This window comes from Balaenoptera musculus, chromosome 7 (genome assembly GCF_009873245.2).
Source record: "Balaenoptera musculus isolate JJ_BM4_2016_0621 chromosome 7, mBalMus1.pri.v3, whole genome shotgun sequence".
Classification (NCBI taxonomy): domain Eukaryota; kingdom Metazoa; phylum Chordata; class Mammalia; order Artiodactyla; family Balaenopteridae; genus Balaenoptera; species Balaenoptera musculus.
In genome coordinates this window covers 105,579,082-105,604,311 of record NC_045791.1, presented here as the reverse complement: position 1 = coordinate 105,604,311, position 25,230 = coordinate 105,579,082, and the positions used below count along the sequence as shown (strand labels likewise).

The following is a 25,230-nucleotide window of genomic DNA, read 5'->3' as shown; positions in this document are numbered from 1 at the left end:
AACGTCCTTCAGCTGGTGGATGGGTAAACAAACTCTGGGACATCAGTACAATGGAATACTATTTAGCAACACTAAACAACGTGGATGAATCTCAAATGCATTATGCTAATAGAAAAAGGCCAGACTCAAAATAATTCCATTTATATGACATTCCGCAAAAGACAAATCCATAGGGACATAAAACAGATTAGTGGTTGGCAGGGGCTGTGGGGTAAGGGGAAGTGTTGGCTAAAAAGAGACACAAGGGAATTTGTGGGTAGGACGGAACTGTTTTCCATCTTGACTGTGGTAGAGGTTACACATAGCTATACATGCTTTAAAATTCATAGAACTGAATGCTAAAAAGGGTAAATTTTACTATATGCTAATATGTGAACCAAATAAATCTCTTTGTACCCAAGCCAAACAAGCTCAGCATCTATATACAGTGGGGAGCAAAAACTCAATTAAAACATTGAAAGTATGAGCCAAAGTTATCAACTGAAAATACCAAATATTTTTCATTCTGACAAAATTTAAAATCCAATAAACATTTATTAAAATCTTATAATCTGCAAGGCATCTATTAGGCATTAAATAACTCCTCCGCACAGTGAGGTGACACTTAATAGTTAACAAAATACTTTCAAAAATATTATCATTAGTATTGGCCTACTGATACCTGGAAATAAGTAGGACCCACAGAGCACATTCCCAAATACCTTTAAGCAGAAGTAAATATCATTTGAATGGCATAAGCTCCAACAAAAGGAATGACTGCTTCCTGCTGAGATGACCAAGAAGGGCTTAGAAAGATGGTGGTTAACAGCATGTGTCAAGAGGATGGATATTATGAAAAAGATGATATAGAAAAAGTCCAGGAAGTAGGCATGTTTGAGGAACAAGTAGACAGATGTAGTTAGAGCTGGGCACTTCTGAAAAGCCATACACACACAAATCCAAAAGGAAGACTGAGCTCTTCCTTGCCGAAGACAGCCTTGAATGTCATCCATAGTACCTTAGTTAAAATGCACACGCATGCACACACAGTTTATTTCTTTTCTTTTTTCTCAACTTGATGCTTAAAAGAAAGATAGCCATCAAGACAAATATCAAGATAGAAACGATATGGACTTCCCTGGAGGTACAGTGGTTAAGACTCTGTGCTTCCGCTGCAGGGGGCACAGGTTCGATCCCTGGTCAGGGAACTAAGATCCTACATGCCACGCGGCGCAGCCAAAAAAAAAAAGGATAGAAATGATACAGTTCTCTATACATGGGTAGAGCCGAGGTTCTTGTACATCAAGTGCCACTGATTAACCGGCTATAGGATTCCATGTAAAAAAGCTAGAACTCCCAACTTTAAAAGAACACAAGCTCAAAAATAATATGGTACAATGATGGGGAATCACAGCCTGAGTGAGGAGGCAAGGATTGAAGCCTGAGTAAGAAAGGTGACCTAGTAGAATAGCAGGCCAGCAATGTCAGCATATTGGTTGCAAACAGGGATGAGCAAATAAGGAAATATGTGGACAAGAGCCAGGTTTCTCATCATTAAAGAAGAGAGTTACAAATACCGAAAAGGGGAAACTATAATGAACCCTGTGGTGTTGCACTGGAATTGGAGCTTTTAGTGTAAACTCACAGTTTTCAAGATAGGTAGGTAGGCAGGTAGCTACCTAGTCAGACAGACAGACAGAGAGACAGACAGACACAGGAGATATAAGTAAATATGCATACTTATAAATATAAGTAAATATGCATACTTATATTTCTTAGCTCTCTTCATTGAGAAGGCTTGGGAGCATCTGGATTTATGCGCTAAAAGGTACCAGGACTTCTTAGAATATGGCTAATTTCTTGGCTAACACAGGGAAAGATGAGGCTGGAACATCTCCAGAATATAAAGTGTTCAAAGGATGACAAGAACATGTCAAAATGACACAGGAACCAACTTAGGGGGCGTCCACTCGCCAAATCTGGGGCAATGGAGCAAAATAAGGATAGTAACAGATTACTCCTCTGGAAAATTACATAATCTACTCTTTCCCCAAAAAGGCATCTCTATACTAAACATACCCACTTCTCAGGAACTGTGAATTCAAACACTTGCTCGATGGTACGGTAGTGCCCTTCTCTCCCTTTAAGATTTCCACTATCACTTCCATATCATTGGGTCACGACAGCATGAGCACTTGTCTCTCCCTATAATAAGCCACCTAAACTTGGACCAGACAAGGATGGAGAAGTGGCCTCTCAGCATAGATGACTCCAGAGAAAGCAACATGCCTCAATCGCTGAAGCCAAGGCAGGCTTTCCTCTACCTCAGCACACCCAGAGCTGGAGGCCCCGGCCGGCGGACAAGAGGACCCTACAAACCCAAAGCAAATCTCCTAAGATCTTTGAATAAGCATTGATAAGTATATTTGTGTAAGGAAGTTGTTTTCTTTCAGAGCAAAAACTAACGTGTTTCTGCTGTTGGTCCCGTTGTTCTTTTTGCCTAGTTCAGCCCTGAGTGTGGTATAGCATCATTACTTCAGATAATAAGGTGGGGCAGACTTTCACTAATGAGGCAGTTCCTTCTCCACCAGGGAGACTATATTTCTGAACAACTGTATATAGTCCAATATCATTTTCAATTCATATTTCACATAAAGTCATATTTCATTTCAAACCGACAAGACCTCAAATGTTCCCTATGGGCTCTATGCACAGAACTGTACTTCCAAGGTTCAGAAGTTGACACAACAGAGGAAGCTATTGTGAACTCTAAGACCAGTCTGGCTACCACATATAAAATTATCCCTGGAGGAAATCTGCTTATGTGATTTAGCTTTGAAGAAGAAGTAGGAAAAGAAAAAGAAAAAGAAAAAGAAACCTGGCCAAGCTGTAAAGTGCAGTGGAAGTGTATGTGCACGTGTATTCACAACAGTGTAAGAGCAAGGAGCTTATCTGCATTGTGGTCAATCTTCTTTTCAAGTTAAGACCTACCCAAAGCTTTGGGAAGAACATTACATTAACAAGAGGCTCTCCAGCTTCACTGTGTAAGTCTCCAGTCATGTAAGAAACATGTTTTTGCTTTCCCGTTAGTACTTCCTTCCTTGCTTTGCAGACAGCTAAGCTCAAGTACCAAACAGAAAGCTATTTTTCAACAAGTGCGGCCCAAAGGGATCTCTTTGGGGTTACATAGTCACTGATGGCCCAAATACTACTTTCAAAATCAGCTGTTAAAATCTGGTTTTAAAAGAATTATTCTAAAGTCATCTAGATTTGGGGCTTACACTGGGTTAAGTGGTGCTATTATTTGGATACTTAAGCCAATGGTGAGTCTTCTGATGGTACAGTAACATTTTTTTAACCAAAATTTTCTAAAAGCACAGGGCTAGAAATATAATTTTCATACTCTTTTATTTGAATCATTTTAAAAGCTGTCATCTTTCCCCCACTTTGATAGAAGCATAAAAAATGAGCTCAATGTAAGCTGGTACTGCCATATAACCTCACAGTTTATGCCACTGCAAAAATTCTTCTGAAAATTACCCTGGGCAGAGATTTTTGTATACAAAGTATCAGCCAAGAACAAATTTTTATAGCTGACTTCTAAACCCTTTAAAATTGCATTTTATAATGGAAACACTGAGAGATGCTTTACCCTTAACGCACTATTTTAATATTTCTAGCTTTTCCAGAATACAATACTATGAACTCAGGACCAGAGATGTAAAACAGAAGAAGCCATAAGTTATAAAGCTATTTTTTAAAAATAGGCACAAATAAAATTGTTTTATGGATCAAACATGTTTACATGCATTTACCTGCCATACCTATTACATTTAATTTTCAAATGCTTTCCTAAACCATTTAGTCAGTATTTCTATCTGTGGCCATTTTATCCCAAAGATTCTTTGTGATCAATGATTGACTTCAACCTGGCTTTACACTCTTTCAACCATACAGAGTCCAGATCCTGTTTCCACACTTGGGAAAAGGAGGGATTATTATCTAACTTCATATTGTTTCAAGGAAGAGGAAGGCTGTAAAACAGCATGAGTCTTAGAAAATTTGGAACAGCAGGAAGCCTTTTTTGGGAAGTAAGTACCCAAAACAAAGAAAACTGTGATAAGGACATCCCAGGGCACAGCATAAACACAGGCATAGTAGACATTTGTGGCTAAATGAATTTCTCCCCTACACCTCCCTACTATCTTCAATATCAGCTTATACCTCTAATTAGAACCAGAGAAATTTACGCACTCTCAGTTTCCTTCATCCTGATCCAAACTGCATCCACAACATAACCAAACGATATGCACTTATATCCTCTGGATTCCAGAAAGCCTGTGATATGAAGAAACGGTCACAGAGGTAGAGCCTTCAAGAACTAAGATACTGGATTTGCTGTTCAATACATAACTTGAAACACGTCACATTACGTCTAACTTGAAACATGTCCTAGTTCCCTCACCTTTAAAATAAGGAAGTTATACACCACATTAACAAAATAAAAAATAAAAATCATATGATCATCTCAATAGATGCAGAAAAAGCATTTGACAAAATTCAATATCCATTTATGATAAAAACTCTCAACAGAGTGAGTACAGAGGGAATGTACCTCAACATAATAAAGGCTGTATGTGGCAAGCCCACAGCTAACATCATATTCAACAGTGAAAAGCAGAAACTTTTCCTCTAAGATCAGAAACAAAACAAGCAAGCTCCCTCTTAGCACTTTAATTCAACATAGTATTGAAGTCCTAGCCAGAGCAATTAGGAAAGAAAAAGAAATAAAAGGCAACCAAATTAGAAAGGAAGAAGTAGAACTATCTCTACTTGCAGATGATATATTATATATAGAAAACCCTAAAGACACTGCCAAAAAACTGTTAAAATAAATAAATTCAGTAAAATTGCAGGATACAAAATCAAAATACTAAAATCTGTTTCATTTCTATACATTACATAACAAACTATCAGAGAAATTTAAAAACAATCTTATATACAACTGCATCAAAAAGAACAAAATACCTAGGAATGAATTTAACCAAGGAAGTGAAAGACTTGTACACTGAAAACTATAAGATGCTAATGAATGAAACCGAAGAATATACAAATAATTGGAAAGATACTGGGTGCTCATGAACTGGAAGAAACAATACTGTTAAAATGTCCATACCACGCAAAGCAATTTACAAATTCAGTTGAATCCCTATCAAAATCCAATGGCAGTTTTACAAATTAAAACCACAATGAGATATCATCTCACACCTGTCAGAATAGCTATAATCAAAAAAAGACCACAAATAACAAATGTTGGTGAGGATGTAGAAAAAGGGGAACACTTTTGGTGGGAATGTAAATTGGTGCAGCCACTGTGGAAAATAGTATGGAGGTTTCTTGAAAAACTAAAAATAGCATTACCGTATGATACAGCAATTCCATTTCTGGGTATTCATCCAAAAAAAACAAAACCACTAATTCGAAAAGATACATACACCCAATGTTCATAGCAGCACTATTTACAATTGCCAAGATATGGAAGCAACGTAAGTACCCATCAACAGATGAGTGGATAAAGATGTGTGTGGTATACATACATACACACAAACACACACAATGGAATACTACTTAGCCATAAAAAAGAATGAAAATTTGCCATTTATAACAATATGGATGGACTTGGAGAGTATTATGCTAAGTGAAATAAGTCAGAGAAAGACAAATACTGTATGATATCACTTATATGTGGAATATAAAAAATAAAACAAACCAGTGAATATAACAAAAAAGAAACAGACTCACAGATACAGAGAACAAATTAGTGGTTACCAGTGGGGAGAGGGAAGGGGGAAGGGGCAATATAGGAATAGGGGATTAAGAAGTACAAACTACTATGTATAAAATAAGCTACAAGGATATATTGTACAACATAGGGAATACAGCCAATATTTTATAATAACTATATATGGAATATAACCTTCAAGAATTGTGAATCACTCTGTTGTACACCTGAAACATATAATACTGTACATCAACTGTACCTCAATGAAAAAAATTCCAATGGCATTTTTCACAGAAAGAGAACAATCCTAAAATTTGTATGGAACCACAAATGATCCTAAATAGCCCAAGCAATCTTGAGAAAGAAGAACGAAGCTGGAGGCATCTCACTCCCTGATTTCAAACTATACTGCAAAGTTATAGTCATCACAACAGCATGGTATTGGTATAAAAACAGACAGAATAGATCAATGGAACAGAACAGCAAGCCCAGAAATAAATCAGGTATATGTAGTCAATTAATTTACAACAAAAGAGCAATGTGGAAAGGATTGTCTCTTCAATAAATGGTGTTGGGAAAACTGAACATCCACAAACTAAAGAATAAAACTGGACCCCTATCTTATATCATACCCAAAATCAACTCAAAATGGATTAAAGACTTGAATGTAAGACCTGGAACAAAAAAAACTCCTAGAAGAAAACATGTAAGTGCCTTGACATCAGTTTTGGTGATGATTTTTTGGATCTGACTTCAAAAGCAAAGGCGACAAAAGCAATAAACAAGCAAATAAACAAGTGGGACTACATCCAACTAAAAACCTTCTGGACAGCAAAGGAACTCATCAACAAAATGAAAAGGCAACCCACTGAATGGAAAAAAATATTTGCAAATCATATATCTGATAAGGGATTGATATCCAAAATAAATAAAGAACTCATACAACTTAAATGCAAAAAAACAAACAATCCAATTAAAAAAATAGGCAGACGGTCTGAACAGACACTTTTCCAAAGAAGACATATAGATGGCCATCAAGTACATGAAAAGATGTTCAACAACTCCAAGCATCAGGGAAATGCAAATCAAAACCACAATTAGATATCACCTCACAGCTGCTAGAATGGCTATTATCAAAAAGACAACAAATAACAAGTGTTGGCAAGGATGTGGAGAAAAGAGAACCCTCATGCATTACTGGTAGGAATGTAAATTGGAAAACAGCATGGAGGTTCCTCAAAAAATTAAAACTAGAACTACCACATGATCCAGCAATTCTACTTCTGGGTATTTATCTAAAGAAAATGAAAACACTAATTTGAAAAGATATATGTACCCCTATGTTCACTGCACCATTATTTACTATAGCCAAGATATGGAAGTAACTAAGTGTCCATCAGTGAATGAACGGAAAAAGCAATAAAGCAGATGTACACACACACACACACACACACACACACACACACACACACACACACACAATGGAATACTATTCAGCTATAAAAAAGAATGAAATCTTGCCATTTGTGACAACATAGATGGACCTTAAGGGTACTATGCTATGCTAAGTGAAATAAGTCAGACAGAGCAAAACAAATACCTTATGATCTCACTTATATGTGGAATTTTTAAAACAAATAAAAACTAAGCTCATAGACACAGAGAACAGACTGGTGATCGCCAGAGGTGAACCAAACGGGTGAAGGGGGTCAAAAGGTACAAATTTCCACTTATAAAATAAGTAACTCCTGGGGATGTACTATGCAGCATGGCGACTATATTTAATAATACCATATTGCATATTTGAAAACTGCTAAGACAGTAAATCTTAAAATTCCTCATCACAAGAAAAAAAAAATTTCTTGTAACTATGTATGGTGACAGGTATTATACATAGACTTATTGTGGTGATCATTTTGCAATACATACAAATATCAAAACATGTTGTACACCTTATACTAATATAATGTTATATGTCAATTATACCTCAACTTTTTTAAAATAGGAAAAAGTAAAATATGGAAGTTAGACTGGAAAATCATTACATCTCCAGCTTCAAGACTCTATGACAGGGACTTCCCTGGTGGTCCAGTGGCTAAAACTCCACGCTCCCAATGCAGGGGGCCCGGGTTCGATCTCTGGTCAGGGAACTAGATCCCACATGCTGCAACTAAAGATCCCGCATGCCACAACTAAAGATCCCACATGCCCCAATGAAGATCCCCCACACAGCAACAAAGATCCTGCGTGCCACAACTAAGACCCAGTGCAGCCAAATAAATAAATAAATTTTTTTTTTTAAAAAAAGACTCTATGACACTCAGAGTGAAACCACTGGGGGAAACATGTAAAATGTAAGTGACATGTCAATAAGAGAGCAAGGACAGAAGGTGAGTTCACTAATGGAAAGGAATATTTAAGTTAATTTTATGACCAAATCTGCTTGTGTTCAACTTGACCAGTACAATTACAACATAATTATTTGATTACATTTGTATACTGGTCAAAGGTAATGCAGAAGAATGCTATTAATTTTTTCCTTGTTTTAAAGTAAACACTTTATTCAATATTCAATATAATCCATTTTTACTTATACACAAACAAGTACACAAATCATAACTATAATATGACAAATGTTTACAAAGTAAATACATACACACATAATTACTACAAGAAATAGAGTATTACCAGTGTATTAGTTTTCTATGCTGCCTAAAAACTTATCACAAACTTAGCAGCTTAAAACAAGACATTTATTATCTCACAGTTTCTGTGGGTCAGGTGTCCAGAGGCATGGCTTACCTAGGTCCTGTGCTAAGGATCTCACTGGGCTGCCTTTAAGGTGTCACCTGAGGTTGCTGTCTCATCTATGGCTTAAGGATCAAGGTCCTCTTATGAACTTGAATCACAGTTGACAAATTTCATTTCCATGCAGTTGGAGAACTCATGGCAGCTTGCTTCTTTAAGGCCAGCAGGAGAGTCTCTCTGACCTTTAGACCTTCTTCTAAAGGGCTCACCTGATGAGGTCAGGCTCAGATGGATAACTTCCCTTTTGACTAACTCAGTGTCAATCGATTAGGGACTTCAATAGCATCTGCAAAATCCCTTTACCTTTGCCAAATAATGTAAACTTACTCATTGGCACAATAGCCTATCATATTCACAGTTCCCACTCACACGCAAGGGGAGAGGACCACATGTGGTGTGTATATCAGAGGAAGGGGCTTTTGAGAGGCATCTTAGAATTCTGCCTACTAGACTCAACACCCTGGAAACCATTCTCTTGCCCTTTTTGGTTATTACCCCTTGCAAGATAAACATCCTGACAAAAGCATAAAATAGTTTTACATGTTTATAATAAAGAATCATACCACAAATATTCTTTTGTGTTTAGCTTCTATGGCTCAACGTTTGTGAGAGTCACACTTAATTGTTCCACATAGCTGTATTTCATCCATTCTTGCAGCCATATAAAAATCTATTGTATACGTGTACCACAATGTATGCAACCATGCTACTACTGATGAAGATTTGGGTGGTTTCTAGTTGGGGCTATTTTATATAATGCTGCTTTGAAGATTCATGAACATGTTTTTGGTGCACAGATGTATCCGTTTCTGTTGAGCATATACCTAGGAATGGAACTTCTGGGTCATAAGGTATCCGCAGCTTTAGCAGATGATGGCAAGCAGCTGTTCAAAGTGGCCATACTGACTGAGATTCCTGCTAGCAGTGATGAGAGTTCAGTTACTCTACACCTCACCAGTGCTTAGCATTACCTGCCCTTTTCAATTTAGTACTTTAGGTAGGTTATGAAGTGGTACTGCATTATGGTTTTGACTTATACTTTCCTGATAACTGATGAAGCTGAGCATCTTTTTATAAATTTATTGGCCATTTGGATATCCTTTATTTGTGAAGGTTTTAAGTCTTTTGCCCATTTTTCTATTTGCTTGTTCTTTTCCTCAGTGATTTGTGGGAATTCCTTATAAACCAGACATGAGTCACTTATTGAATAGATGTGTCGCACATATTTTCTCCCATTGTGTAGATTAATATTAACTTTGCTTATGGTGTTTTTAATGAACAGAGTTCTTTAATGTACTCCAATTTATTGGGGTTTTTTCCCCTTTATGGTTAGTGTTTTTTGTTTCCTATTTAAGAAGTCTTTGCTGCCCCCAAGGTTATAAAGATATGCTCCCATGCTTTCTTTTAAAAGCTTTACTGCTCCCCTTCTATATTTGTAATATATTTGTAATACAGATCTGTAATCCAATCTAGAACTTATTTTTACGTATGGGGTGAGATAAGGGTCAGCATTCCTTTTCTCCATGTTGGATATCCAAATTGAAAAGATTCTTTCCCCCACTTCATTGCCTGGTCACCCCTGTCACAAATCAAGTGGTTGTATATGAATGAGTGTTTTTCTGGACTTTCTACTCCATTCATCAGCTTATTTGTCTCTCCTTGTATCAATACCATACTGTCTTAATTGTGCTCACTTCATGATAAATCTTGATGTTGGGTAGTGCAAGATCTCCAGCTTTGTTCTTCAAAATTACCTTGGTTAGTTTTGGCCTTTACACTACTTAGAATCAGTTGGTCACTTTCCACACACATATAAAAATGCTTGCTGGGATTGTGTGGTATCTATAGATCATTTTGGAAAGAATTAACATTTTTACCATATTGAATCTTACAGCCCAAGATCATTTAGCTGGGGCATCTTTAACGTCTCTTGATAACATCATGTAATTTTTAATGTTGAGGTCTTACATTATACTTATGAATATAATGAAATCTTTCATTATATTTATCCTAAGGTATTCCTTTTTATATGCTAATGTAAAGGGTATCATTTTCTTAATCATTATTGGTTTGTTACAGATATACAGGAATACAAATAATTTTTGTAGGTTGACTTTGTATGCAGCAGCCTTAATTCTTTTGGACTTTTCATGTATAAAATCAAGCAGTCTAAAAATAATGACTACTGGCTTCCTTTCCCAACCCTTTAACTGTTTCCTTTGCTTTACTGCATTGACTATGACTTCTGGTACAATGTGGAACAGAAGTGGTGATAATGAGCATCTTTGTTTTATACCCTAGACTATCAGAAGGAAAGTTTTCAGTGTTTCACCATTAATTATGATGTTTTATAGGTTTTTTTGGTTAAAAGCCTTTAGCAGATTAAAGGAGTTTCTTCTATTACTAGTTTGCTAAGAACTTTTATCAAAAATGAGTATTGAGGGCTTCCCTGGTGGCGCAGTGGTTAAGAATCCGCCTGCCAATGCAGGGAACACAGGTTCGAGCCCTGGTCCAGGAAGATTCCACATGCCACAGAGCAACTAAGCCCATGCGCCACAACTACGGAGCCTGCACTCTAGAGCCGCGAGCCACAACTACTGAAGCCCGCATGCCTAGAGCCCATGTTCCGCAGCAAGAGAAGCCACCATGATGAGAAGCCCGTGCACCGCAACGGAGAGGTAGCCCCCGCTCACCACAACTAGAGAAAGCCCGCGCACAGCAACGAAGACCCAACGCAGCCAAAAATAAATAAATAAAATAAATTTTTTTAAAAAAATGAGTATTGGGAGTTCCCTGGTGGCCTAATGGTTAAGATTCCAGGCTTTCACTGCCGAGGTGGTCTGGGTTCAATCCCTGGCTGGGGAACTGACATCCCACGAGCTGCATGGCATGGCCCAAAAGAAAAAAAAAAAAATGGGTACTGAATTTTACCAAGTACTTTTCTGCAAAAACTGAGGTAAATCATATGATTTTTTCCTTTTCTTCTATTAATGTGGTTAATTTTATTAATTGAGGTTTTGTCCATTTTTAACCACTTTACTGAGATATGAATGACATGCCGAAAGCTGGACATATTTAACATATGTAAGTCAATAAGTTTGAGAATAAGTATACATCCAAAGAAACGACAACCACCATCATGAAGATCACAGATGTATCTATCTCCTCCCAAGTTTTTTTCCACCCACTTTAATTTTATTTTTATTGTAAAAATACTTAAGATCAATCCTCTTAGCAAATTTTAAGTATACAATATAGCACTGTTAGCTATAGGCACTATGCTGTATAGCAGCGATCCCCAACCTTTTTGGCACCAGGGTCCGGTTTCGTGGAAGACAATTTTTCCGCAGACTTGTGGTGGGGGGTGGTTCAGGCAGTAATGCAAGCAATGGGGAGGATGGTTCATGCGGTAATGTGAGTGATGCGGAGCGACGGGGAGCGGCAGATGAAGCTTTGCTCACTCACCCGCTGCTCACCTCCTGCTGTGCGGCCCGGTTCCTAATAAGTCACGGACCAGTACCGGTCCATGGCCTGGGGGTTGGGGACCCCTGCTATATAGCAAATCTCCAGAATTTATCTTGCATAACTGAAACTTTGTACCCTTGGACCATCACCTTCCCTATTAACTGAGTTCTGAGTAGTAAACCAACCTTGCCTTCCTGGTATAAATCCCACCTGGTCCTAATATATAATACCTTCTATATATCTATGGATTCAATTTCCTATTGTTTTACTTAGGATATTTCCATCTCTGTTAATGAGAGAGATTTTCCTATAATTTTCTTGTATTGTCTTTGTCATTTTTTAATATCAAGAATATTTTGGCCTCATAAAACATTGTTCTATTCCCCAGAAGAGTTTTTTAAGACTGATGCTATTTTTCATCCTTTAATATTTGGAAGCATTCACTGTTAAAGCCATTTGACCCTGGCATTTACCTTGTTTAAAAAAAAATAAATTAAAGATTCAATTTTTTTTGCTAGATATACAACTATTCAGATTTTCTATTTTTAATTCTAACATTTTGTTGGACATTTCAAAGAAATTTGTCTATTACATCTAAATTTTGCCTTTACATTTGAAAAATACTTTCGAAAAATACTTTCACTGGGTATAGATATTGAGGTTAGCAATTACCTTCTTTCTGTACTTTAAAAGATACCATTCTATCATCCTCTGGGTTTCATCAGTTTCATTTGAAAAGTCAGTGGTTAGTCCCACTGTTGTTCCTTTGAAGGTATCTTATTTTCCTATCTCCTTTCAAGAGTTTTCTCTTTGGCTTTTGTAAGTTTTATTGCAGTATGCCTACATATGATTTGCTTTGTATTAATCCTGTTTGGGCTTTTTCAAGTCTCTCAAGTCTGTGGCCTGACGTCTTTTATAAGTTTGGGAAAATTCTTGGCCATTTTTCCTTAATATAGTGTTTGAGTCTCATTCCCTCTCTCCTTTCCTCCTTGGCTCAAGTTATACAAATGTAAGAGTTTTTCTTAGTGTCTAATATGTATTTTAAGCTCATATGTGTATTTTCTCCCCTTTTATTTTCTCCATACCTCAGTCTAAATATGTTTTACTGAGCTATTTTCCAGTCTATTAATCCCCTCTTCTGTAGTATCTAATTTGTAGCTAAACACATATGTTAAGTAATCAATTTTTTTTTCATTTCTAGAATTTCTATCCATTCTCTTTCTGTAGATACCAGTTCTCTGGTGAAATTCTCCATTTTGTCATGTATTACCTTGAGCATATTAACTCTTTTATTTTTTATTTTTTTGGCTGTGTTGGGTCTTCATTGCTGCGCATGGGCTTTCTCTAGTTGCGGCAAGCAGGAGCTACTCTTCGTTGCAGTGCATGGGCTTCTCATTGCGGTGGCTTCTCCTGTTGTGGAGCACGGGCTCTAGGCACGTGGGCTTCAGTAGTTGTGGCACACAGGCTCAGCAGTTGTAGTGGACAGGCTCAGTAGTTGTGGTTCACGGGGCTAGAGCACAGGCTCAGTAGTTGTGGTGCACAGGCTTAGTTGCTCCGCAGCATGTGGGATCTTCCCAGACCAGGGCTCAAACCCATGTCCCCTGCATTGGCAGCATTTGCAGGCAGATTCTTAACCACTGCGCCACCAGGGAAGTCCCTTAACTCATTATTTTAAAATCAATTTCTAATTAACACCAAAATCTGAATTATCTGTGGGTGTGTCGCTTTTGGGTTTTTTTTTTTTCCTTTTTAGGTTTTCTATTATTTGTCTTGTCTCCTGGCATATAGGGTAATTTTTTTGTTAAATGATAGACATTTTAGATGTAAAATTATAAATAGAAGATATTCTCTTCTTCTAAAGATTCACTTTTTTTTAAGCAGGCAGTTAGAATGGGGATGGATTACCCTGATGGAATCAGAAACTGAGATGACTTGAAGGTGGATTTTCTGCCTTTTTAAAGTAAACACTGGGCTTCGCTGGTGGCGCAGTGGTTAAGAATCTGCCTGCCAGTGCAGGGGACACAGGTTCGAGCCCTGGTCTGGGAAGATCCCACATGCCGCAGAGCAACTAAGCCCGTGCGCCACAACTACTGAGCCTGCGTGCCACAACTACCGAAGCCCGCGCGCCTAGAGCCCATGCTCCACAAGAGAAGCCACCACAATGAGAATCCCGTGCACCACAACGAAGTAGCTCCCACTCGCCGCAACTAGAAAAAGCCCGCGTGCAGCAACAAAGACCCAATGCAGCCAAAAATAAAATAAATAAAATAAATAAATAAATTTTTAAAAAATTTTAAATAAACACCATCAGCCAAATGCTTTTACTGTGGCTAGAAATTCTAGGGTACAAAATACATACAACACAATAAACGAATTATAATTCAATAACGGGTCAAGAGTTCATGGAACTTATAAAACGTAAGACTGCAAGTGCTTTGGGCAGTTCCTATATTATAGCTATTCTTCCATATATATGTATATGTCCGTATACATACATGAATTTTATCTTTCTTGGTTTTTCTCCTACACTAATCCTGGTCCAACTATTTACAAGTACCCTCCAACTCCCTAAAAAATTCCCCCTGCAATGCATACAGACACATGTGCACATTCTGTGTCTCAATTCACATTAAGGATTCGCGATGATGGGCTAAAGAACAAGGAAAGAGGAAGGGAGCAATACCCTTTCCCAATGCAGCTTCTCAGAAATGACAGCTATCAGTGGAAAGCTTCAAGGCAAAATGCAAGGAAGGAAAATAAAATGAAAGGTGATTCATTCTTTAATCAAGTTTACACCTCAAAAGGTTATTTGGTACCTCAAAAAAGGTACCAAATAACCCTAAAATGAATGAGTTTAGGGAAGTCATTTAACTTATTAATTCTAAGACAAAAATCATACTGTAAGTGTATAATACTAGGACTGGTTTTTCTTTCCCCAAATGAACTTAGCTAAAGAGACAACTTATTTTCTGCTGAAAGAACAGAATTTTCCTTTCGAATTAGAAACAGCTAAAAAGCACCTCTCACTTTTGCATTTGTTAAAGCAGTTTCCAAATGTTAAGACATTAGTTAAACCTCCTTAGGGTTCCTAAACAAAGAAACAAAAATAGGTTTTGAAACCAAGCCTCCCTGGATCCATTCAGGCCTAACAGATGATATAAACTTTCCGTATGTTCCATGAGGGCAGCACACTGTCTGTTATATTCTATGACATATATATTCCTTTATTTGGTGCACCACAGACGTCCAAAATAATATTTGCTGAACGAATCATCACATCAACAAGTTAAGAATAAAGGAGACACTAACAGATATATAAGTACCTCCCTGCCTTAATTTATTGTTAAAAAAAACCACACCTTTAAACTACTTTTTAAATAATTTAATAATAAAACTGATACCAATATATTTTCTAAGTTTTTTCAACCTTAACAGAAATAGCTTGAAGATGGAAGTATGAACAAAAACCTAAATTCAAGAATTTTCTGACTTAGGGACTGACTTTTCATCTGTTGCCACACATTGCCCCCTCATGAATTAAATCAATATGCTCTGGCCTGTTTAGAAATGAGTACATGAATAATGAAAAATAAATAGTACAGTTTAGTCCACCTTACAAATAATCTATATCTGCAATATACAGTATTTACAAAGGAACTAGAAGAGTGCTTATCACAGAATAGGACTGAATAAATGGTAGCTGCCACTCTTAACATCATCATATGGTGGGAGTCATTCATAATAAGCAACACAAATAATACCTAGAAGAAAACATCAAATACCATTGGAATGTGAACAAAAATAATATAAAGGCTCTATGGTAAGGGATGAAAAACATCTGAAGATTTTTCAATTCAGTAAAACAGCAACCTTGGGTAACAATTGTGGAGATATAAAGTAAAGGTTCCCAGAGGCTAAAACCTGTGAATCCAGTCTTGAAAGGTGAGTCGGGAGAGAGGGAGAGATAATAAGCAGAAAATTGCAAGCAAAGGAAACAACGTGTGTGAAAAGAAAATGCAGGCATGCAGCTACACGGTACTTATTCAAAGACCTCCAGTCTGTGGTGCCTAAAGTCTAAGGGTACACTGAAGGTTGTCCAAGAGGGCAGAGGTCAGGTCATGGTAGGCCTTTATGTCACACAAAGGAATAAGGATGTAACTGGTAACAAAGGGCTAGATGACTCTAGTCTGAGCTAATATTAACTGAGAAATAGGTGAGCTACAGCATCTGGGCCTTGGGGAGAAAAGAGACTATCCTGGAACAATTTATTCTACAACCACACTTTTTTAATTCTTTAAACCAAAGGAAAGTAAGATGAAAACAAATAAAAAACCATCTGTAAACAGTAGTGAAGAAACATTACAGAAAACATTTACAATCAACATAGTCCATCTTGGATATTCAGGGGGGATAAATTACATCCAGCTCCCATGTGCAAACAACCAGCAAACCTAACTTGATCCAGGGCTGTTTTCTCCTACAATTAAATTTAGTTCTTGAGAAAACAAATTTCTGCTTTGTAAGACCACTAAATTTAGTGAATTCACCCTGTGCTTTTTAGTCACAAAATTTTACATCAAAGGAAACAATATCAGTCATTTTTCTCATATTGTTTGGAAACACTAAAATTGTTCAAGTATTTATTCCCCACCCACTGTATGTCAGTTATTGGGCAACTAGATACAAGGGAAAGAAAGTGAAAAAATGAAACTCACATTTTAAAAGCACCTACTTGCCAGACACTACTATAGGTGACTGTAGCTCATTAATCCTTACCAAGAAACTTAAATAGAAATCATATTTATAAATGAGGCCTCTGAACCTCAGGATCAATAAGCAAAGGGTCTAGAATGTGGACCCCAATCTGACTCAAAAAGCCCATGCTCTTTCCAGGATGCCATGAATATAAACATAAATATGACACAATGCTTGCCCCCACCAGGTTAGACTTGGGAGGAATATATGCTTATATTCCTTAAAATGTATAGTTCCCTTTGCCTAAAACATTCTCCTCTCGCCAGAATTTTCTTTTGGCAAACTCTCCTTTTAAACTGAAATTCAATTGTCATCTATTCTAAGAAATTTTAACCCATTTCCTTAGGCAGAGCTGTCCCCTCCTCTCCTCTGAGCTCTGGCATCTGTGTTCAAATCTCTTTTAAGGAATACTGTGGGTGCTCTGTTTACATACCTGATTTCAGACTGATCTGCAAGTAAATCAAGGGCAGTCAAACATGTGTTCACCTTTGCATCTTGGCACTAGCCTAGTGCCAGGCACAAAGTGGCCAATCTAAAAATGTTGGGTAAGGAATGGATGGTGGAAATAACCCAGAGTAGTGCCAGTTTAAACTCTGAGTGTACATAAAGACTTCTGTGGAAAAGGATATAAAGGAAAGACAGCTCAGGGCAGGAGAATGGGAAATGTCTACAACTGGAGGAGGAATAAGAGAAATTTAACTACAAAAGAACAGACCAAGAAGAAGACAAAAAAAAAACAAAACTGGGCTACAGAGCTAATGGGGCATTATTACAAAAACAAGATAGAAATCAATGGTGTTAAATCACTATAGAAAGCCTAAGGAAAATGAAAACTAAGACAGTGACCAATGAAAACTGCATAGGTCAGTGACGACCATGAAAAGAACATTAGCAGACTAGTGGGTCAGGAGCCAAACTGCCGACAAAGGGGCAGTGGGTCCAAAAAACCTGGCTGTAAGGAAAGAGGAAAATAAACAGGAGCATGGAAGAAAAGTGTGCACAAAACAAGGATCTGTACACTTAGAGAAATACACCCCTGCCCCTGACCTGAGAGTACAGATTCAGCCTTATGTTTCTGTATCCACCAGAAAACTGAAATCATGCCCAAAACAAAGTGCCAAAAAAGAGAAATAACACATCAAGGAGAGACAGCTAATAGAGAAGATGATTAAACCAATATTCAAAATATCAATAAGGTCAAAGATGGATGGAAAACAAAAAGGTAAAAGTTAAAGAAATAAATGCAAAGTTTTTTATTGATTTAATTATTTAACTAAAGGATGGCTAAGACCTGGTAGTACATGGATATTTTGTTTTTTAACATCTTTATTGGAATATAATTGCTTTACAATGGTGTGTTAGTTTCTGCTTTATAACAAAGTCAGCTACACATATACATATATCCCCATATCCCCTCCCTCTTGTATCTCCCTCCCACCCTCCCTATCCCACCCCTCTAGGCGGTCACAAAGCACTGAGCGGATCTCCCTGTGCTATGCGGCTGCTTCCCACTAGCTATCTATTTTATGTCTGGTAGTGTATATATGTCCATGTCACTCTCTCACTTCGTCCCAGCTTACCCTTCCCCCACCCCGTGTCCTCAAGTCCATTCTCTATGTCTGCGTCTTTATTCCTCTCCTGCCCCTAGGTTCTTCAGAACTTTTTCTTTTTTTTTTTTTAGATTCCATATATATGTGTTAGCATACGGTATTTGTTTTTCTCTTTCTGACTTACTTCACTCTGTATGACAGACTCTAGGTCCATCCACCTCCCTACAAATAACTCAATTTCGTTTCTTTTTATGGCTGAGTAATATTCCATTGTATATATGTGCCACATCTTCTTTATCCATTCATCTGTCGATGGACACTTAGGTTGGTTCCGTGTCCTGGCTATTGTAAATAGAGCTGCAGTGAACATTGTGGTACATGACTCTTTTTGAATTATGGTTTTCTCAGGGTATATACCCAGTAGTGGCATTGCTGGGTCGTATGGTAGTTCTATTTTTAGCTTTTTAAGGAACCTCCATATTGTTCTCCATAGTGGCTGTATCAATTTACATTCCCACCAACATAGATATCATTTGAATAATTTTCTTAGGTAATAAAGCTAATCTACTTTCTATACTGTACTTCAATAATATATTATTTCAACGACGACAACAATGACAACAGTAAAAATAATAATCAACCTCCTTCAACAACAGCAACAAAACAGCCCGGGCATATCTAACTCTTATTAAGTGCCCACAATATATATATATTTTTTTTAATTTGGCTGCGTTGGGTCTTCGTTGCTGCACACGGGCTTTCTCTAGTTGCAGCGAGCGGAGGCTACTCTTTGTTGCGGTGTGCGGGCTTCTCATTGTGGTGGCTTTTCTTGTTGCAGAGCACGGGCTCTAGGTACATGGGCTTCAGTAGCTGTGGCTCGCAGGCTCTAGAGCGCAGGCTCAGTAGTTGTGGTGCACAGGCTTAGTTGCTCCGTGGCATGTGGGATCTTCCCGGACCAGGGCTGGAACCCGTGTCCCCTGCATTGGCAGGCCAACTCTTAACCACTGCGCCATCAGGGAAGCCCCACAGTATTTTTTAAAAGGGAACTTTTGATGCTCCAGAAGTAACTCACAAAACAGTAAACCAAAGGGTCATCATTTTACAGGCTAGGTAACAGATGGGGTGCCATTTTGAAATATCCCAAATAGTGACCTCCATGTGAAAAGGAACAGAAACAAGACAGTTCATACACTGCTCATACAATAGACTAACTATCAAAAAACAGATCTTTTCAGGGCTAAAATTGTGTTTATATTCACCAGACTAATTCCTTTTGGATCAGAAAAGTTTGGGGACAGTGTATTTTAGTGATCTACATTACAAAAATCATTTCTGTTAAACATGGATTCACCATATGACCCAGTAATTCTATTGATAGGTTTGTACCCAAGAGAACTGAAACCATGGGCTCACACAAAAACTTGTTTGTGAATGTTCATAGCAGCATTATTCATAATGGCCAAAAGTGGAAACAACCCAAATGTCCATCAAATGATGAAAAGATAAACAAAATTTGGTATATCTGTATCGTGGTATATTATTCAGCCATAAAAAGGAATGAAATATTGATATATGCTACAATGTGGATGAACCTTGAAAACATGCTAAATGAAGGAACCCAGAACCAAAAGGAGAAATACCGTATGATTCCATTTACATGAAATGTCCAGAATAGAGAAATCTATATAGATAGAAAACTGGTAGTTCTCAGGTTCTAGGGGGAGTGACTACTTAATGGGAACAGGATTTCTTTTTGGGGTGATGAGAATGTTCTGGAATAAGAGAGTGGTAATGGTTGTATAGCACTGTGAATATACTAAAACCACTGAACTGTACCCTTTTAAATAATTAAAATGTGAATTTTATCTAAAAAAAAAAACTAATCTTACCAAAGTCAAGAAAACATCCAAATAAAAAAAATAATTCCAATTATAAATAACAAATTATTTTGATAATGTGAGTGCTTTATTAATTAAAGAATAATATATCCTTTTGGTAAACTTCAAATATAGACATTTAAACAGTTTCAGACTGCTTTTGTTTAAATTTGCCTCTTCTAGTTTTTACCCTTTAAGCTTATATTATTCTTTTTCTTTTCAATACCATCTGATGCAATAGCATGTGATATGACAATGGCATAGGGCAGAAAGAATAATAATAATGCTTAAGTTATTAAAAGCTGTTTCATACTTTAGAGTGTTTCAAGATACAAAATTCTGTACATTAAAATGCTTTTTCAATATTCTGTAAGCTTACTTTTCAAAAAGACTTTTATAACATGCTGCAAACACCTAAAATCAGGTCTCAATTAGTGATTTAGGAAAAAAAAGAAAGCCTGCATCATAAAAACATGTATTAAACACAGTGTAAGAGGTAATTCTTCAGGAAAAAAAAAGAATGAAACTGGAGGCTAACAAGGAATGACATGATTGCTTGAACTTAATATAAAAATGATTTCCTAAAAATGTGGGAGAAAGAGGGTTACAGAAAACTTACTGGCATAAAAACAACTCAAGATATAGATTGAAATCTTTTTTTTTTTTGGTTGCGTTGGGTCTTCGTTGCTGCGCGTGGGCTTTCTCTAGTTGCAGCGAGAGGGGGCTACTCTTTGTTGCGGTGTGTGGGCTTCTCATGCGGTGGCTTCTCTTGTTGCGGAGCACGGGCTCTAGGCACACGGGCTTCAGTAGTTGTGGCACATGGGCTCAGTAGTTGTGGCTCGTGGGCTCTAGAGAGCAGGCTCAGTAGTTGTGGCACACAGGCTTAGTTGCTCCACGTAATGTGGGATCTTCCCAGACCAGGGATCAAACCCATGTCCCCTACATTGGCAGGCAGATTCTTAACCACTGCGCCACCAGGGAAGCCCCGAAATCTTTTTTCAATAAACTAATTAGCAGACTTTTTCTAACTACAACTATAAGAATAATCTCTCCATCCTCCATTTGCTAGAGCTAATTGGGGAAGCAGCAGGGGGTAAGGGGAAGTGCAGAGTCTAATTCTGCTAAAACAAGGAAATCATTACTTCAAACCTCTGAAGCCCCAACAAGTGACACTGCACTCATGACTCTCCTCCAAGACTACCTGTAATAGTGTCATATGTATCTTCCTCCTGTCTCTATAGTGCCAATGTAACTTTTATTTTAAAAGAACAGAAGAGTTAATTCTTTAATCATCCACATCAGTGCTTCTCAAAATTAAATGTTCATACAAATCACTTGGGAATCTTGTTAAAATGCAGATTCTCATTCAGTGGGTCCTGGGGTAGAGCCCGAGATTCTGTAATGTTGCTGGTACACAGACCACACTCTGAGTTGCAAAGATCCAGAGTACCCCAAAAGGAATATCACACCCAACACTAAGAATGTACTGAAGAGGACAGACAGAAGGCCCCAAAGCAATATACCCAGGCTGCCAAGGCTCAACCTCTTTCCTGTCAAAAGACAACAAGATCTTACCCCAAAGTATCTGAGCCTATGATGTTTACAGGCTGAGGATACTCCATCATAGTGTATAACAAACCTCATTCCACCAGTGGTTCCAGGAAAAGAAATAACCATGTACCAAGAATTGCAAAAGTATCCAGCTCATCTTGACATTCACGCAGCAAGATCTGGGTCTTCGAGTCTACAACTGGCCTTTGCCAGTACCCAGTGAGAAGGAGCCCACAATAAGGCTGACAAGGACTTATCTCCAGCCACTACTTTTCTCCTCACAGCCTCCACTCCAGCTAATAAACAACTTTTAGGATTTAGAGCAGGCTAGGATCTCCTTTCCATCAAGTCTCTATTCCCTATTCTTCGTATAGTTAAAACTTACTTTCCATTCAGACTTCATTTCTTCCAGAAAGCATTCCTAGATCCTATGCAGCCTAGCAGGACATCCCTATCGTGCACTCCCACAGCACTCCAGGACGTCCTCTACCACTGCCCTCACCACTCCATGTGGCTCTACTAGACAATGAATTAACTTCTCTACTTTGAACCTAGGATGGCACTATTTAAGTACCATCTTTGGGAGAATTGAAAGAACAGTTATTCAAGTCGTGTTCTATGTTCTGTGGTTTAGATGCAGAACCGGATCCCGCCTACTTCATTCTACACCATATTCCTAAGGTAGGGCATGATGCCTGACTCATAGTAAGCACTCAACGAAGGTCTGATAGAGGAGTTGCATGAGTGGACTAGCCCTCCCCTGAGCCTGCTGACAGTCTATATTCTAAACCATTTATCTCCATCATTCGTTCTATGTCCCAACCTGCTAGAAATCTCCTTGGTTCCTGACCATGAACACACTTCTCATTTGGAGCCTTATACTCATCCCTTTCAACTGATCTTTGTCACTTGCCTCAAACACTGACCTTTACCTGACCTACTACTGTCCTCCTCTACTACATCCTGTACCAATGACAATTTTTACAGCGACACAAATGGGCCTGGTTTGGCACTTAAAAAGGACTTAGTGGAAAACTACTTGTCTTCTCTCTGGTCACTTCAAGCACTGATACATACTACCTACTGCTCAAGTAAATGGCAAAAAGGCCTGAAGCATAAGGGCAGAGCCCAGGGACACTGGATGAGAAACTGAATGAAGCTAGAATAAGCAGTAGTAAGGAAACAAAGTTAATTTAAGGTGGCAGTGTGCTTCCCATTCAATTTCCCCTGCTTCCAAAAAATATTACTTAGAACTTAATCTGCAAGATATATTTCTAACCTGATCAAAAATGATCTAAAACTATGGTAAATACATACAGAATTCTTAATAGGCTGCAAGCTTAACGTTCACACATATTATTAAAGAGAAAACTCTAAAGGAAAACAAAACACAGAATCCATGCAAACTAATTTTCAAGAACCCACAAAGATAGAGACTCTAACATTGTCTGATTCAACATCAAAAGACTCAAGAACTAAAAGCCTGAAATACTGAGATGGAGTCAAAACAGGAAAACTTTTCCCACCATAGTTGTCCTGCTGTTTAAGGAGGAGAAGCAGGGGTCTGTGTCAAGGCTTCTACAGTTGCTTGGTTGGTTGGGCAGGAGCAAAGTCCATCATGAGGTCTAATCATGCCTCTAGAAGAGGGGTCGGCAAACTACCACCCACAGGCCAAATCCAGCTGCTTCTGAAAATGAAGTTTTTCTGGAACAGAGCTGCTTTTGTGCTGCACTGGCAGAGTTGAGAAGTCGTGACAGAACCATGTGGCCCACAACGCCTCAAACATTTACTATCTTGTCTTTTACAGGAAGTTTGCCAACTGCTGCCCTGGAAGGTGCCTATGTTCCCAAAAACTGCCATAGGGACATCTCTCTTCTCCTGGCCAACTGTCCCCAGTGCATTTGCTTCTAAAACCTGATCTGGCTTTCTCTAGAGCACGTCCCTGTTCTACCCTTGGTTCTGTGCTCTGCATTATCGATTCATTCTCTTACCAGCCAGGCCCAACTTTTTTTAGCGTTAAATCCAGTTCTCTGTAGGTTGTTCTCAAATTTGAACTTTTAATCTATGTCATGATTTTACTAATTAAATTTTAAGTAACTTGGTGTATTTCAGAAATCTTTCATAAAAATAGACTACTTTTTGAGATGGGCAAGACTCTCCATCTCAAGCTCTGCCTCTAGGAAATCTGACTTAAGATACTACATTTAGGGACTTCCCTGGTGGCGCAGTGGTTAAGAATCCGCCTGCCAATGCAGGGGACATGGGTTTGAGCCCTGGTCTGGGAAGATCTCACATGCCGCGGAGCAACTAAGCCTGTGTGCCACAACTACGGAGCCTGCGCTCTAGAGCCTGCGAGCCAAAACTACTGAGTCCACGTGCCACAACTACTGAAGCCCGCGCGCCTAGAGCCAGTGCTCCGCAACAAGAGAAGCCACCTCAATGAGAAGCCCACGCACCGCAACGAAGAGTAGCCCCCGCTCACTGCAACTAGAGAATGCCCGCGTGCAGCAAAGAAGACCCAACACAACCAAAAATAAATAAATAAATAAAATTGATTCTTTAAAAAAAAAAAAAGATACTACATTTAAGTCAAGTTTTTCCTCATACCAAAACAACCATCACCATCATCTTTGTGTCTTATCACTACCATTACATGGCCTCCTTCATGCCCCCCTTCACTCACTGGGATTTGGTTTCTGCCTTTCCTTTTCTTTCCTACTAAAACTGCTCTGATCAGTGTCACAGATGGCTCCATGTTAGCCAAATCTAACTTCTCATTAAAATTCCTCACTGGGTCTATCAACAACATGGCACTGTTGACTACTTCCTCCTCATTCAAATGCTCCTTTGTCTTGGTTCCCAGACTAACATTCTCTCCTGGTTTTCCTCCTTCCTCTCTGGTCACCACTCCTCAGTCTCCTTTACCGGATCCTCTTCCTCTCCATGCCCATTAAGTGTTGGTGTCCCTCAGACTTCATCCTCAGTGGCCTTATCTCTCCATAAATCATGCCCAGACAGTTTATTCAAGTGCCACTGAGGTTACCAAAATCTCTACCTCTAGCCAAGATCTCACTCCTGAACTCCAAATCCTAATATCCAGCTGGCTCCTAGCTCTATATTACCTATATGTCTCCAGGCCTCACAAACTCAATGTGTCCAAACAAACCCATCATATGTCCCTGCTCCCCTTCCTAACTTAGCAAATGGTGCCATCAACCCCTCAATTACCTGAGCCCAAAATGTAGGAGTCATCCTGGCTTCTTCCTTCTCCCTTGCCTACTACATCCAATCACCATGTTCTATCTTATTAAATAGTCTTAAATTCATCTCCTTACAATCAACATGGCCACTGTGACTCTTAATCATCACTCACTGAGACTCTCTTAAGTAACTTTATCAATCTCCCACCAATTTTACCCCTTTCCTTTATTTTATTTTTTTTAATTTGTTTATTTATTTATTT

The 25,230-nt window shown here is 38.3% G+C and overlaps 1 protein-coding gene across 4 annotated transcripts in view; it reads right to left on the bottom strand.

The window, feature by feature from the left end:
* The window catches only part of DIS3L2 (DIS3 like 3'-5' exoribonuclease 2), a 391,634-nt gene that overhangs the window by 271,808 nt on the left and 94,596 nt on the right, over nucleotides 1-25,230 (bottom strand). The window lies entirely within an intron of this gene.